The sequence below is a fragment of the Sphaerodactylus townsendi genome, linkage group LG03 (assembly GCF_021028975.2).
Source record: "Sphaerodactylus townsendi isolate TG3544 linkage group LG03, MPM_Stown_v2.3, whole genome shotgun sequence".
Taxonomy (NCBI): Eukaryota; Metazoa; Chordata; class Lepidosauria; order Squamata; family Sphaerodactylidae; genus Sphaerodactylus; species Sphaerodactylus townsendi.
Window position 1 is genome coordinate 73,385,393 of NC_059427.1, and position 14,222 is coordinate 73,399,614.

The 14,222-nt window shown below is 47.9% G+C and overlaps 1 protein-coding gene across 2 annotated transcripts in view; it reads right to left on the minus strand.

Annotated features, from left to right (window-relative positions):
* Window positions 1–14,222, minus strand: part of UNC5A (unc-5 netrin receptor A) — a 115,341-nt gene that overhangs the window by 53,770 nt on the left and 47,349 nt on the right. The gene's annotated exons all lie outside the window — the stretch shown is intronic.

Below are 14,222 nucleotides of genomic sequence, written 5' to 3' on the forward strand. Positions count from 1 at the left end.
CGGGGGGGCACAGGGAGCCCATGGGAGGATGGAAAACTCTGCCCCAGACTCCATTTCCCCTAGCTACACCCCTGCTCGACGGCAGGTATAACATGGATAAATGAATGGCAATAGTGGATCCAAGAGCTGCCAAAGATCATCTTCAATACTAACATTCTTTCTCTGATGCCCCAAATTCCTCAGCTGGCCATGTAGGCACAGGGATTTTGTACTTTGCCATCTGTACTTATGTCCTGACCTGGATAGGCCCAGGCTAGCCTGATTTCTTAGGTCATTCATGCATGCACTTCTCAACCCGTGGCTGTTTGCTTTGCAGTAGGGTTCTCCTGTGGGTTTTTTTGTTTACACAGAGATTTCCCCCTTGAGAAGTATCCCTAGCTGAGCTAATCTACCATTTTGCCTACCCCTTGCCCCCTTGTTGTTTCTGTGCAAACCTCCATTTTGGGTTGCCTGCCACCTTTTTTCCCTGCCACCTTTGGTCTAACATTAGTTTGCTAGACTGCATCAATTTCTTGTCAGTTTCACTGGGTATATCACATTTTTTAAAAGCTCTTCTGAATCTTCTGAAATGGTGACTCCAAGAGAGGAGAGAACTGCTGTGGCATGGGGGGGGGGGAAGCAGGGAGAAGTGAGAAAACTTGAAGAAACTAAATGCACACTGATCTCCTTCACCATCCCTGCAAAGGGAGAGGAAAAGTTGCACTTTTAGAACTTTCAGAAACCATGGGGATTCTTCAATCTGAAGGTGGAGTGCCTGCCTAAGTGTGGGGAACATGTGTGTAACTGAGGTCCATTCTGCACGGGCCAAAAACAGCGCCCCAGGCATGGTAAAAACCCATTCCTGGAGCACTATTTGCATAGCTGCCTCCTCCAAAATGAGGCAGCACTGTGCTTTTCCTCCACAACCGGCGGCAAAATGCTGTTTTCGAGTTTTTTGAGTGAGGTTTTTCGAAAACACCGCTGTGCAACTGGTGCAGTGCGAATGGCACCGGTATGCCTTTGGACGGAGGTGCCTCCATTTTGTTTGTCAACTTACCTTCCCTTCCCACGCAGCTCCACAGGGACGAGGGGACACGCCTCCTGGCCTTCGACTCCTGAAGTGTTGCCATGGGCACAGGGGCATGTCCCCTAATCCCTGCAGAGCTGTGCAGGGAAGGGAAAGTAAGTTGACAAACAAAACAGAGACACCTCCGTACAAAGGCGCCTCCGCAGGCTGCAGGCACTCTGGAGCCACCTGCATAGAAGTGTGTGAACAGTCCCAGGGCTCCACTGGTATCATTTACACTGGTGTGCAGCCGCTTCTAGGGCCCATGTGGAACAGGCCTGAGAATCAAACCCAAAGGGAACGTACGCTCAATGTGAAGGAGACCACAAGTGCATAAATAGCTTCAGTCTTTGAAGCTAAGTGGGGTCTGCCCTAGCTAGTATTTGGATGGGAGACCTCCAAGGAATATCAGGACTAGGAGGCAGAAAATAACAAACCACCTCTCAATCTCTCTCTCTTTCAAAATCCTATGTCAGTCAGATGTGACTTGATGGCAAAAGAAAGAAAGGATATATGTACTTGTGGACAAAGTATCGTGTAAGTGAAAATAACAGTTGTAAAATAAATTTGTTCCCTAGATCCACCACACTTGCCCTTTCCACCCTTTTCTAGAAAGTGTATAACTTCACCTAATGCAAAACAATAGCCCACCTATTAGTTTGGCTCATCCCTCTGAGCATAAAGCAGGCTCTTAACTCTGTATGAAGGCCACTTTTTATGCAGGCCCTTCTTTTGTCACAAGCAAGGAGACTAGGACAGCCAGGATGTATCTGCTGCTGAGCACTGCAGAGTTAGGAACTCAGTGAAGTATGTGTATGTGTGTGTGCATGCACACACATGGGCTTACAGCTGCTGCTGCTGCTTCTACCAACTTCCTGGAGACACTGGGGGTTTTCTGGAGATCATTCAGGAAAAGAAACTCTGTATTAATTACTGGATGTGTGTTTGATGTGCTCTAAAATCACAGTAGGTAGTGATGAATGTTAACTTCCAGCCACTCTGTAGCCCAGAGTCTACCTTCCTCATCCATCCTACAAAGTTCATTTGCTCCTTGCTTCTCACCCAGTCTCCCTGTGCCTTCTGTGCCTTTGGACATCCTTGTTCTGGACTCATATCTTTCCTGCTCTCCTGAAAGACTATTTATTGGCTTACAAGACAGACAGTCCTCATGGGGCAAAATCACAGCTAAACCCAGTCACCATTTCCGTTGCACCTGAGGGCCTTTCCTGGGTTCAAAGTGATGCCCCCAAATACAGAGACCAGCAGGCTGCTCTGGGAAGCCAGCAGCTCTCTCTCCAAGCTTGCCAGCCTCCTCCTTTCCTATGTGGTCTGAAGTCATGGTCTGTGCAGCCAGCCCAGCCTTCTGCCTCTTCTTGAGCTGACAGACTGGTGGCCTATCAGTTAGCTCCAGAATGAAATCTGGGTTGGCAGCAGCTTAGTCTGAGCTGGTGTGTAGATTTGTCTGCCACCCCAAGGAAGCAACTGTCACAGAGGCACTACCTCAGGGTGCAGTTGGCATGGGCCTTCCTCCTCTTGGGCATCTTGCCAGGGCCAGCAAACTTGTGCCCTTGGCCTGCCTCTCTGGGTTGCTCCCAAGGAGGTGTGGCTGCATTGCAGAGGGACAGCCCAGGTACATGGAAAGGATGACTCACTGCTCACTCCCCCCCACCCCCCCACCCCCACCCCCAACCCTACACCCCCAACCCTACACCTGTGCTCTGAATTCCTGCACTTCTCTGAATCAGTTCACCTGAATGTCATGGGGTTAATAAGAACCTCCCACCCACTAATTCTGTGGAAATGTGGACAAGCTGTAAGTATTCTGGGAGCTGTTCTGAACCTAGCGATTGTGCTGAATACAAGTCCAGCTTTCAGATCAGTGAAGAGGATTGTCCAGGATCCAAAGACTCCGCTTGCGCCCTCCTGATGGCACAGGAATGGCTTCCCCCATGCCTGCCAGAGACTTCAGGTGCTGCTTAGTTTGGTTATTTCTGTCTACGGTAATGTTATGTATCTGTGCAAGGGAGACGTGTATCAGAAAGCTCACCTCTTCCGAGCCTGGTTAGTTATTACCGCCCTGACAGGGGAAGGAACTGCCAACCAGAGTGTGAGCTCATTTAAGAAAATGGATGCATTGTGAGAAGCATGAATATTATGTGCAGTTGCACACTGTGGGAGGGCACTGCCAGGCGCACACACATGCATGAAAAGATACACACACACAGAGCTCAACTGATAGAGATTCAGATGTCTTGGCTAGCAAAGGAAAGAAAGTGTGCTTATGATGGGGGGGCAGGGGCAGTGTGGTGTCAATGAGAGCATCTGAAATGGGCTCACCCTGACTGCTGAGGAGGGGCTGCTGTTTTCTTTATAGGAGTGCCCCTGCCCCCTTTCAAGAAGGGCAAGTGAAAGGCAGGCAAGGTCAAACGAGTCACTAAGCCATAATGAACGACTGAGCTAATGGAACTGAGGGGTAGCACATAGCAACAGTTCAGACAGAAAACACAATGCCGTCAGTGTTGCTACCGAACCTCAGAAACAGCCCCTCTTGTTGTCAGTTCTCAGAGAGCCAACCTTAAGCATTTGGAAGGGGGAGGGGGTGAAAGAGAGCAAGGGTGATGGATGGATGTGCTCCAGACCCAGAGGCTGCCTAGGCTTATTACTTTACACCAGCTGGGCCCCACCGAGCCGCATCCATGAGAGTTAACAAACCAGAAGCACATTCATCTAACACAGCTGTCACCCTGGCCCAGTAGTGATGTCCCCTCGCCTCGACAAAAGGTCCCCACAACACACTGGTGCCTGTGTGGGCCTCTGGCACACTTTTCCTTCAGCAGGACAGGGCACACTTCTTCACCTTCTCATTCCTATGGTGACCCCCATTAGACGCTCCCATCCACAGCGTGGCAAAGCAAACTCTTCCCCACTTGCCAGCACCTAGAGAGAAGGCAACTGTCAGTAATGATTTCAACAGCCTTTACAGCAGCAGTTCTCAACCTGTGGGTTGCGACCCCTTTGGGGGTCGAGCGACCCTTTCACAGGGGCCGCCTAAGACTCTCTGCATCAGTGTTCTCCATCTGTAAAATGGATAAATGTTAGGGTTGGGGGTCACCACAACATGAGGAACTGTATTAAAGGGTCGCAGCATTAGGAAGGTTGAGAACCACTGCTTTACAGCAACAACGTAACATGGGCCGGTATTGTTATCTTTACACTCCCCACAGCAAGCTGCGGCTGGGTGTGTGGCTTGCCAAAGGCCTCCTAGTGACCTCATACCAAGATCTGAACCAGGGATTTCCAGGCTTGCTGCTCATATTTCCAGGCCTAACTATATGCTATGTTTTCCCCAGAGATGACCCTGGGTTGGGTGGGGAGGTGTGTTCTGAAGTTCAGTGCTGTTGTGGAAACATGAAAGGTGCATCAATAATACACAAGCATCCTCCAGATGGGCAAACAACACCGTCTGGGGCCATCCTCTAGTCCAGAGTCAGGAAAATGGTATTTGTGGGGAAGTCTAAGCCTACCTTTCTCCATGTGCCATGCTTCTAATCCAAACTGGGCCTGATTATACTTGAGAAGCATATAGTTTCAGAATGCATCACTCACCCAAACCAGGGACATCTTTGGGGACAATGTAATGTATAATTAGGTCCTTAGCCTTTACATTATATCAAACTCTAGATCAAGATTCCGAGGAACTCCAGATATGGAAACATATCACAGACAGTCATTTTTCCAGCAACACACTTGGTACTAGAGAACTGAAATGTGTACGTGTAAAGTGCTGTCAAGTTGCAGCCAGCTTATGGTGACTCCACAGGGTTTTCAAGGCAAGTATTTTCAAGGCAAGAAAATTACAGAGGTGGCTTGCTATTACCTCTGCATATTGACCCTGGAATTCCTTGATGCTCTCTACTAACCATGGCCAGTCCTATCTAGCTTCCAAGTTCTGATGAGATCAAGCTAGCGTGCACTATCCAGGTCAAGGCCTTACCAAGAGTGCAGGTTACTAAACACATTCTTTGACCTGCATGTACCTCTATACCACTTAGATCTGAAGAGCTCAGACTAGCCCGGGCATCCAGGTTATGGCAGAACTGAAATACCTTTCTCATATCACTCTGAGCCATCATCCAAATCTGCCAATAGGTCTCATCTGAGAAAATCACACCTGAAAATCTAGCTGTGTTACTCTGCTCATGCTCCAAAGTCAGCACTGAGTTAAACTTACCCCTTACTTTTCTCTCCTCCTTCCCATAATGAGAATAAACTAGAGGATTCTGTCAATTTGGAGCCAAGTACCATCAAAAGAAGTACAATATCAATGAGGAGCCAGGACTGACACTCTCCCATGGTCGAAGAAGGAGGGGTTGAGTTCATTGACTCATCCATTCATGTAAGTTGAACCAAAGGGACATGAGCAGACCAGCCTAGTGCTGCAGTGGGGAGTTCTTAACAGACAGCCTCCCTCTCCCAGAGAGCACAGAACTCTGTCACTGCTGAGTGACCCAGGCAGAAGCTAGACCTGAAATCCCAAAGACATACAGAGTTGTCAACAAAACAAGCTTTGCACAAACTGGTCGCCAGCCACCTTTGGCCTGAGAACACCAAAGGATGTTAGTATGTGTGGTCAGAGCTCACTGAGAATAGCCTTCTGGGATTTTCCCTAAGCAAGCTCTAATAAGCTTCATATTTCTCCAGCAGAAGGAAAGATGAAGTTTGCAGCCCAAGGATCCTGACACATGAGGCTACTGGAAGCAGACAGGCCCTGGCTGAGTGCTGGGCTTTATTCCGATGGGTGAGATTAGCATTCTGGGCTAACATGTCCACTTTGGAGACAATGTTAGCACATGGAGCTGAGTGACTCTGACACAGGCCATTTATCAAGCCCTTTCTGCTGCAAGTGACAACCTGGTAATGCCACTCTGGATGGAACTCTGCTCGGGCCTAGATAGCAGAGGAAGCTTTTTTTCTCTTTTCACCATGATGCTATGGGACTATCGGCATGTATTTATGCACATCAGTGTGCTGTAACATTGGTACACAATACATCCTTTCATAGGGAAATGGCAGCACAAGGAAGAAAATATTAGTTTGGCCACTGCCTGTCCCACCTTCCTCCCTTTCCCAAATAACTGGCGCACTTCCTTTCTCTCTGGGATGAAGCAATGATAATTTGAGCATGAAGGAATAACAAAATCCACTGGATAGCAAAAGCTCCTCTCTTCCCCCAGTGAAGTTCAGTTAGGCAACTGAATCTGTCCACAGCCATATGGTAAGAGAGGAGAGCAACATTACAGATGCAGCGTTATACCTGTTCAAAGGAGAATGGGCTTTCTGGCTCCTCTAAAGCCTGTCTCTGACAATGGTACATCTAAATTTTATAACCTGAAGGCATGTGGCCATCACTCACTCCACAGTTACTGTCCCCTCAGACTTTGTTAACAAAAGATCAGGCCTGGAACACACTGCTAGCCTCGGCTGCTGAGCCTAATTAAGCACTGCGGGAATGTTCCTTTTATGAATGGACAGATAACTTCCTCATGCACTACTTTTGATGAAATGGGTAAAAGGGGGTACTAGCAATCATCTCTGCCCCAGGAGCCAGCAGGGGGTGGTCTGGATGGAAGGGGAGGAGTAGAGTATTTGTCAGCAAAAATGGATGCTGTTATTCCCTAATGCCCAAGTTGTCATCACTCAGGTCCAGAGAGAGGAGATGCTGTCTCTGTCACAAGGCCATATAAGCAAAATAGTATCTTTTTTTAATTTCCCAGGAGGACTTTCCAAGTTGTAACATATTGTCATGGCAGCAAAAAAACCCTGTTTATCATTCCACCATGTAGTTCATAGGCAAGGCTGAGCACACTGTCCACATTTTAGCAAACAGGGAATGCATTTATATGCAACAAGCTTTTAAAATTCTAGGTCATGGCAGCCCCACCTCTGTACCTAGAAATGCTGGATTTTTCAGCATATGTCAGTGTATCCACAAATTTGGATCTATTTGCTTGTTTTGCAGTATTTATTCTGTTACTTCTGGTCATTAGGAGAGGCAGGAGCTATACAAGGCATTTTTGTTCTCTGATGACAGCGAATCCTTTCATTTCATGGAATCCACAAAGCATCACCTATCTACTTTCAATTCTGTTCTTGCAGATTTAAGAACTAGAAACTAGATACTTTTAAAAATAAATCTTAGATTGTCAGGATGCCTAGCAATAATGTCTGCGCTTGTGCAATGGGATCACATGGATGCTGGATTCCCATCAATCTGATCATAGAAATCTTTCTCCAAAGCCAGATTCCAGAATCCTTCCTTTACACAGCTCATTCACACTATTCCTCATTCATGACACATCCAGCGACACTTGGTTCAATCTCCTAGAATCATCCTTGACTGCTGAAATTATGGTTTCTCTAGTCAGGGCGGGGGTGGCACGTGTGCTGAGCATGGATAGTAGCGTGTGAAAGGGTTCACTGACTTTGAAGAGCTCTGTAAGGTTTCTAGGCTGCTGCACCGACTGCCTTCCATGTATCAATGAATTCCAAGCTACAACAGATTCAAACTTTTACTGCCTCCTCATTCACCTAAACCACCTTCAGTGCTATCATATAAACACATATATATTTGCCAACAAGTCGCAGCTGACTTACAGTGACCCCATTGGGTTCTTAAGGCAAGAGATGTTTGCCACTGCCAGCCTCCACGTCATGACCTTGGTATTCCTTGGAGGTCTCCCATCCAAGTAATAGCCAGGGCCAAGCCTACTTAGCTTCCAATATCTGACAAGATTTGGCAAGCCTGGGTTACCCAGGTCATGGGGGCTATCTGATGAAGCCACCTATATAGTCAGCCAATACAGAACTCGCTTGTGCTCCTTAGTACTATTCACTGCACTCTGAGCTGTCCATGGTGCTGAGACTGTCCCATGCCTACTCCTGTAGACAACTGGGCCTCAGTCCACATGATTGTGGTTTAAGCTAGTGAATGAGCTATTTCCATGCTCCAATCTTTGTTTAACACTCCAGCATTTTCTGTTGTGCTCTGATGCTGCCTGGAGTCTGTTGACAAAGGAAGGGAAAACATTTTCACTGAGAGAAGAGGCTTGTCTGGCATGGATCTTGACTGGAGGGCTATTGTCCCCAGCAGGCTCATTGGGGCTGGCAGCACACAACTCCACAATGTATCTGTATGATTGGGCTATTGTCCACTAAGTGGCTTGCTGAGCCCTCCAGATTCCCAACACACAACAGCTCCAGTGTCAATGGAAGCAGCCAACTGGACACAAGCAGCGAGTCAAGCCAAGAGCACACAGAAGGGATGTCCCTTTAGGTCATGGCTCAGGCATGCTGGCTGAGCACCAGGCAAAGAGGCTTCCAAGACATCCCTCAGTGGAGCCTGGTTCAATCTGTTTGCAGTTCATCATTAAAGCACAATTGTGAATGCAGAGAACTGTGCAGGCACTAGTTTCTAGGAGCCAACTGTGGATGGATGAAGGGAGCTGTTCCCAGCTGAAGTTCATAATCTGTATTGATCTCTTGAAATTGATTCCCCTGATGCAAGGGCACATGAACTGACAAAGCCAGGTAGCAAGTCAGGAAACAAGACCCTAAAACCATGTGTGGGATGACATGTGGCATTTGAAGCATCAGAAAATTCTGAAAAAACTGCAAGTAATGAGCCACCTAAGTTAAAAGCAAGGAACCCACCAGGATTTATAAGTAGTATATTTGTGGTGATGTGAATAATAAATTAATGTTGGAAAATGCTCTCAAAGTCTCCCTCATTCATGCTAACACACCTTATTTTCCAGGAGAACTCTGGAAATGAATGTAACAGAGCACAGACCTAGTAGCTCAGGTCCTGCTGGGTACTGCCAGTTTAAAAAGCTGGAAATAGGGAACTGCAGATGGAACAGGCCATTAAAATATATGCCAAAGGGGAAAGCCACATACAAAGAGTATACGAACGTATAATAAAATGCACTCTATGGGACAGAAAACAGGCAAGTACATTCAGGCTATCCACCAACTGAAGCATGAGTTACACATGACTGTCCTAACGCCAGCTACGCTCAAGAAAGCAAGTGCATTATGCCCTTATCTAGACTGGGGGTAACAAACATATTCTGTGTCCTGTGTATAGCTCTGGTGTGATAAATCTTTATCACTGCTCTGTCGTGCATAAAATATATATACTTCTTGCTCTGTGCAAACACTTTGAGATCCCTGAAACAATATTACTATATCTGCTCAGAATCTGAGCACTGGAGGATTCTTTACACCTGTAGGAAGTGTGATGTTGCTGCCAACCCCTAAGAATTGTGGGTTTTCCAGGCTGTGTGGCCGTGGTCTGGTAGATCTTATTCCTAACGTTTCGCCTGCATAGTTTTGTTGGCCATGTTGACCCCTGCCCCCCCCCCCATCAAGTACTGGAATTTTTCATCTCCTTCCAAAATTCATCTTCCTAGTTGGCTTGCTGAGTCCTGATGAGCAATATTTGCAATATTTCCCAGAGTCATCCAAGTGGCCATTCTTTGCTAGAGTTGCCAGCTTGTCTCATTACTTGGGCAATTTTTTAATGGGCATCTGCCTTCTCTTAAATCCTGGTCTGCAGGATTCCTATTCACTCCCTTTGGCCGTCACTGACCCTCCCACGCCTGTGGATGAAATATGGCATTAAAGTGTTTGAGACATGCCAGGAGCTGGAAGTCTCTCAGTCCAGCTTGATGATGGGTAAACTTCAAACTCGCACCATGAACTCCTTGGAGGAAAATAAGGATAAATAATTCACCTGTCTGGAAAGTTCCCCCCCCCCCCGCAATTTGTTCCCCTGCCCACTCTCACCTGAAGCAGAGGGCCCTGTTACCAGTGGGGGTGTGTTTGGCTGCCTTCTCAATTGTCATTGGTGAGCCCTTCCTCCATTTGTGTCCAAGAAGAGAGTTGCTCACTTAGCCAGAGATGGTTTTCACTGAACACATTCCTGACTTGACTGTTTCTTTCCACGTGGCCATCACTCTAACGTGCGCGTGGCTGCACTGCAAACTCTCTGCACTGCATGGCTCTATACTGAAAGCGGGAAGGGTGGGCTTCGCCATCGTGGCCCGGAGCTGCCCGGCCTGCCTCCTGCTGTTCGGAGACTTTAAACGGCGCCGATCCGCTTTGCAGAGAGCCTGCAGCGCCACGAGGAGCTTTTGCGGGAGAGAGCCGGTGCGGAGCCCTCCCGGCCCTCCCTCTTCCTCCACTTTTGGCCTTTCTCTCCTGCCTATTAAGACGAGCCCGCTGCGCTCAGTTCAGTCCCCCCTCCCCACCCCCAATTCATCCTGACACCCGGAGCCCCACGCTCGGGGCACAAACGAAGGAGCGACAACAAGCTCCACGAAAGAGGCTCCCCGCCCCCCGCCGCATTATTAAGCAGGTCGCTCCTTGCCAGGTCGATTTCCAAAAATATTTGAAGTCAACGGGAGAGTCTCGCAGTTTGCAAGGAACTGAAGACTCTGCAAAATTTCGATGCCACACTTCTTGCGAGGGGGGGGGGGGGATCCAGCAGCAGCAGCAGGAGGAGGAGGAGGAGGAGGAGGAGGCACCGCGCCGACACCCCCCTCCCGCCGCCCAAACTCGGGGAAACGGGCTAATGCGATGCGCACAGGCAGGTAGAAGGCAGCGGCGATTCTGGACCTGGGAAGCCCATTAGCTCTGCCACGGCCTCCCCAGGGACACGCGGGGCGGGGCGGGGAGAAAAGTGGAACCTTCCCCTCCCTCTCCCCGTGGCAGCTGTCTGGCGCGCTTTCCCTTTCCCTCCAGCACCCTCGCGGGGACAGCCCTGCGGGCGAGGCGCTATAATTAATGGGCCCCTAACAAGCACCGGGGAATCTATTAGCGGGCCGGAGCGGCAGGCGGAGGAAGAGTGACGGGGGGAGGAGGGAACATCCTTCTTCTGCGAGCCGGGGGCGGGGGACGGGGTTGGCGGCCGCTTGGCCCAGCCGGCTTTACAGGCGACTTTGGATGCCCAATAGAACCAAGAAAGGCAACACCCCCTCCCCCCCCCCCCACCAAGACGGAGGTATTTTTCTTTTTAAACAATTTGAATGAACGAGGATTTCGACTGGAGCTCAATTCCTGAAGCAGCAGTATGCCTCCCTCCCCTCCGAGCTCTCCATGGAAGTCAAGCCATCTGGGCAATGTAAATCACGGGGTGATAAGGAAGATGGAAGCACTTTGCACATGCTCAGAGGCACTTTGATTTCTAATTTCCCATATCCACCGTTCCTGGCACTGAAAGAAGATGCTGGGACTGAGTCCTAGCACAAAGTAAATGCTAAGGTTTCTATTCTGGGATGTGGAGAAGAGGAAGGAAGGGTTTGGGAAAATTGTTCTGAAAATACTGACAGTGTGATCAGGGATGTACGTATAGATTTTTTATGGGGGGGTTGAGGGCGGGGCCACGCCTCCACCCACCCCTGAAGGCGTGGCCATGCCTCCCCAAGCCCCACCCTGGTCTCAGTACTTATTTTTTATTTATATTTTACATTTCTACCCCGTCAAATTCCAAAGGGACTCAAGGCGGCTTACATATAAAAATACAATAATATAAAACGTTACAAAGTGTAAACATATGGAGGATATAAATATATATTAACAGAAATATAAACATTTGGAGGAGCTTAGAAGAGAAGAAAGAGAAGGGAGCGCTCTAACACATTTGGGAACTCCATTCTTCTTCCCAGAGCTCTCCACTGTCATCCTTACAACAGCCCACCAAGGTAGCAGAGTCTGAGAACATGTGACTGGGCCGAGGTCATCCAGCTAGCTTCTGCAGCAGACTGGGGATTCAAACTCGGGACTCCCAAATCTCAGCACGACACTCCACCCACCACACCCCGCTGCCCAGTCAGAGACGGGCTGAGAGGCTCCTGGGAGGCCCAGAGGAGCAGCTCTCCGAGGTCAGGGACAGCAATTCCCTGCCCCCCCCCCTCCGCTGGGCTCCCAGCTGGCAGTCCTTTCTGCTCCGAGCAGAGGTGTAGCTAGGGAAAATGGAGCCCGGTGCAAAATCTGAGTTTTGCAACCACCAACCCCCCCCCCCCCCCCGCAAGGGTGGCCGCTGTGATGCTGGAATCCATCCCCAAACAGCATCACTTTCAATGGTGTTTAAACTAGGGAGCCCAGATTCACCTTGGACTCCAGACTCTGGGGTCCACAGTTAAAACAACATTGAAATTGATGCTTCTTTAAATCCATGCCAATAAGGGTGTATTTAAAAGGAGAACCTGGGGAAATTTGGGGGGTGCCTGCTGTCAGGGGTACAATTGTTAAGCTAGCAGCACCAAAATTTTAGGGTATCTTTAGGAGACCCTCCTGATGATACCACCCAGGTTTGGTGAAGTTTGGTCCAGGGGAGCCAAAGTTATGGACCCTCAAATGTGTAGCTCCCATCTCCTATTAGCTCCCATTGGAAACAATGGGGGATGGGGCACCCCCTTTGGGAGTCCATAGCTTTGGTTCCCCTGGACCAAACTTCACAAAACTTGGGTGGTATCAGTAGGAGACTCTCCTAATAATATTGCCCAGGTTTGGAGAAATTTGGTTCATGGGGGTCAAAGGTATGGACCCTCAAATGTGTAGCCCCCATCTTCTATTAGGTTCCATTGGAAACAATGGGGGATGGGGCACCCCCTTTGGGAGTCCATAACTTTGGACCCTCTGAACCAAACTTCACCAAACCTGGGTAGTATCACCAGGAGGTTCTCCTAAAGATACCCTGAAAGTTTGGTGCTGCTAGCTTAAAAACTGCGCCCCCTGCAGGCCGAAAATCGAAAAAACTCTTTAAAATACAAAAAACCACAAACGGGGGCGGGGGGGGCGAAGCTTCAGACATGTAATGGGGGGTTGAACCCGAGAACCCCCCCCCTTACCTATGTCTTTGAGTTGCGATCCTAAACAGAGTTACACTTTCGTAAGTCACCTGCGTCCAGTGGGTTTGGTAGGGTACAACTCTGTTTATCATTACACTCTCAGCCCGAATCGCATGAAATTTTTCGAATTTTCCCCCAGCAATGTCAAAATAGACATGAGCCTGACACAGAACTAACAACTCACCGAAGGCAACTGCTGATGTTTTAGTTGAAGGAGGATTTTGGGAAAATAGCAGCATCTGGCAGAAACTTTTTTTTTAAAAAAAATGGATAGCTGTTTATTGGTGTTGATAGACAAATTGTTTGTTGGGTGGCAGTTGCTGCAGTTGCTAAAGCAGAAACACAGTTATGTGGAAAATTGCATTGGCTGATACTTTTAACTGAATCTGAAGGAACAAAGATAACACAGCCACTTGCTTCAAAGAATAATCTATGAAGTCTCAGTTACTGCATCTTAAAACTGAAAAAGATCTGTGGAAACCTATTTATAAAGAATGGATTAGATAAAGAATGCTGTTGTTCTTTGACAATAGCAATTCACAAATAATAAATCAATAAAATGGATCCAAGTTTCCAAGAGCTGGGCTTCCTAGCAGGAAGGTACTGGGCTAGCACTGTGCAGGGATGGGGGTGGGGCACAGAAGACAGCTTTAAAATGCATGGATGGTGACTGACACCACCAGATAAGGTGGATGCTTATCCTGCTAGTGAGGTAGGGTTTTTAAAATAGTCACTTATGTGTCCTGCTCTCTCCCTCCCCTGCCCTGATTATGGAATACATAAAATGGTCTGTTTTAAATATGACTCACATGTTAATGTATGTAAGCTCTTGAACCACACAAATCTTTTCATCAGTTGAAATAGGGCAGGGAAAAGATCCAAGGAGAAGTTTTGTGTAACTTAAGAAGTTGCACATTCTTACATCAACAGAGGTTGGTCGATAAAAATGAAACACTCTACAGATTTATCTCTTTTGTCTAAGTCTCAAGGGAGCAAAGAATTCATCATGAGAGAGTCTGCATTTAGATTTGAAGTTTAGCAAGATCTGTAGCCTGCTCTCCCATTCATATTCACAATGGTTATTTTTAATATAGCCAGAAATGGCCTGATGCATAACTGTTTAGTAAAGTACAGTTGGTCTTATTTATTTATTTATTGAGTTTTATATACCGCCCTACCCTCGGAGGGCTCTGGGCGGTGCACAACATAACTTCACAACAAAATACAACCAGAACAGATGGAGCAAACAACAAATACAGAATATA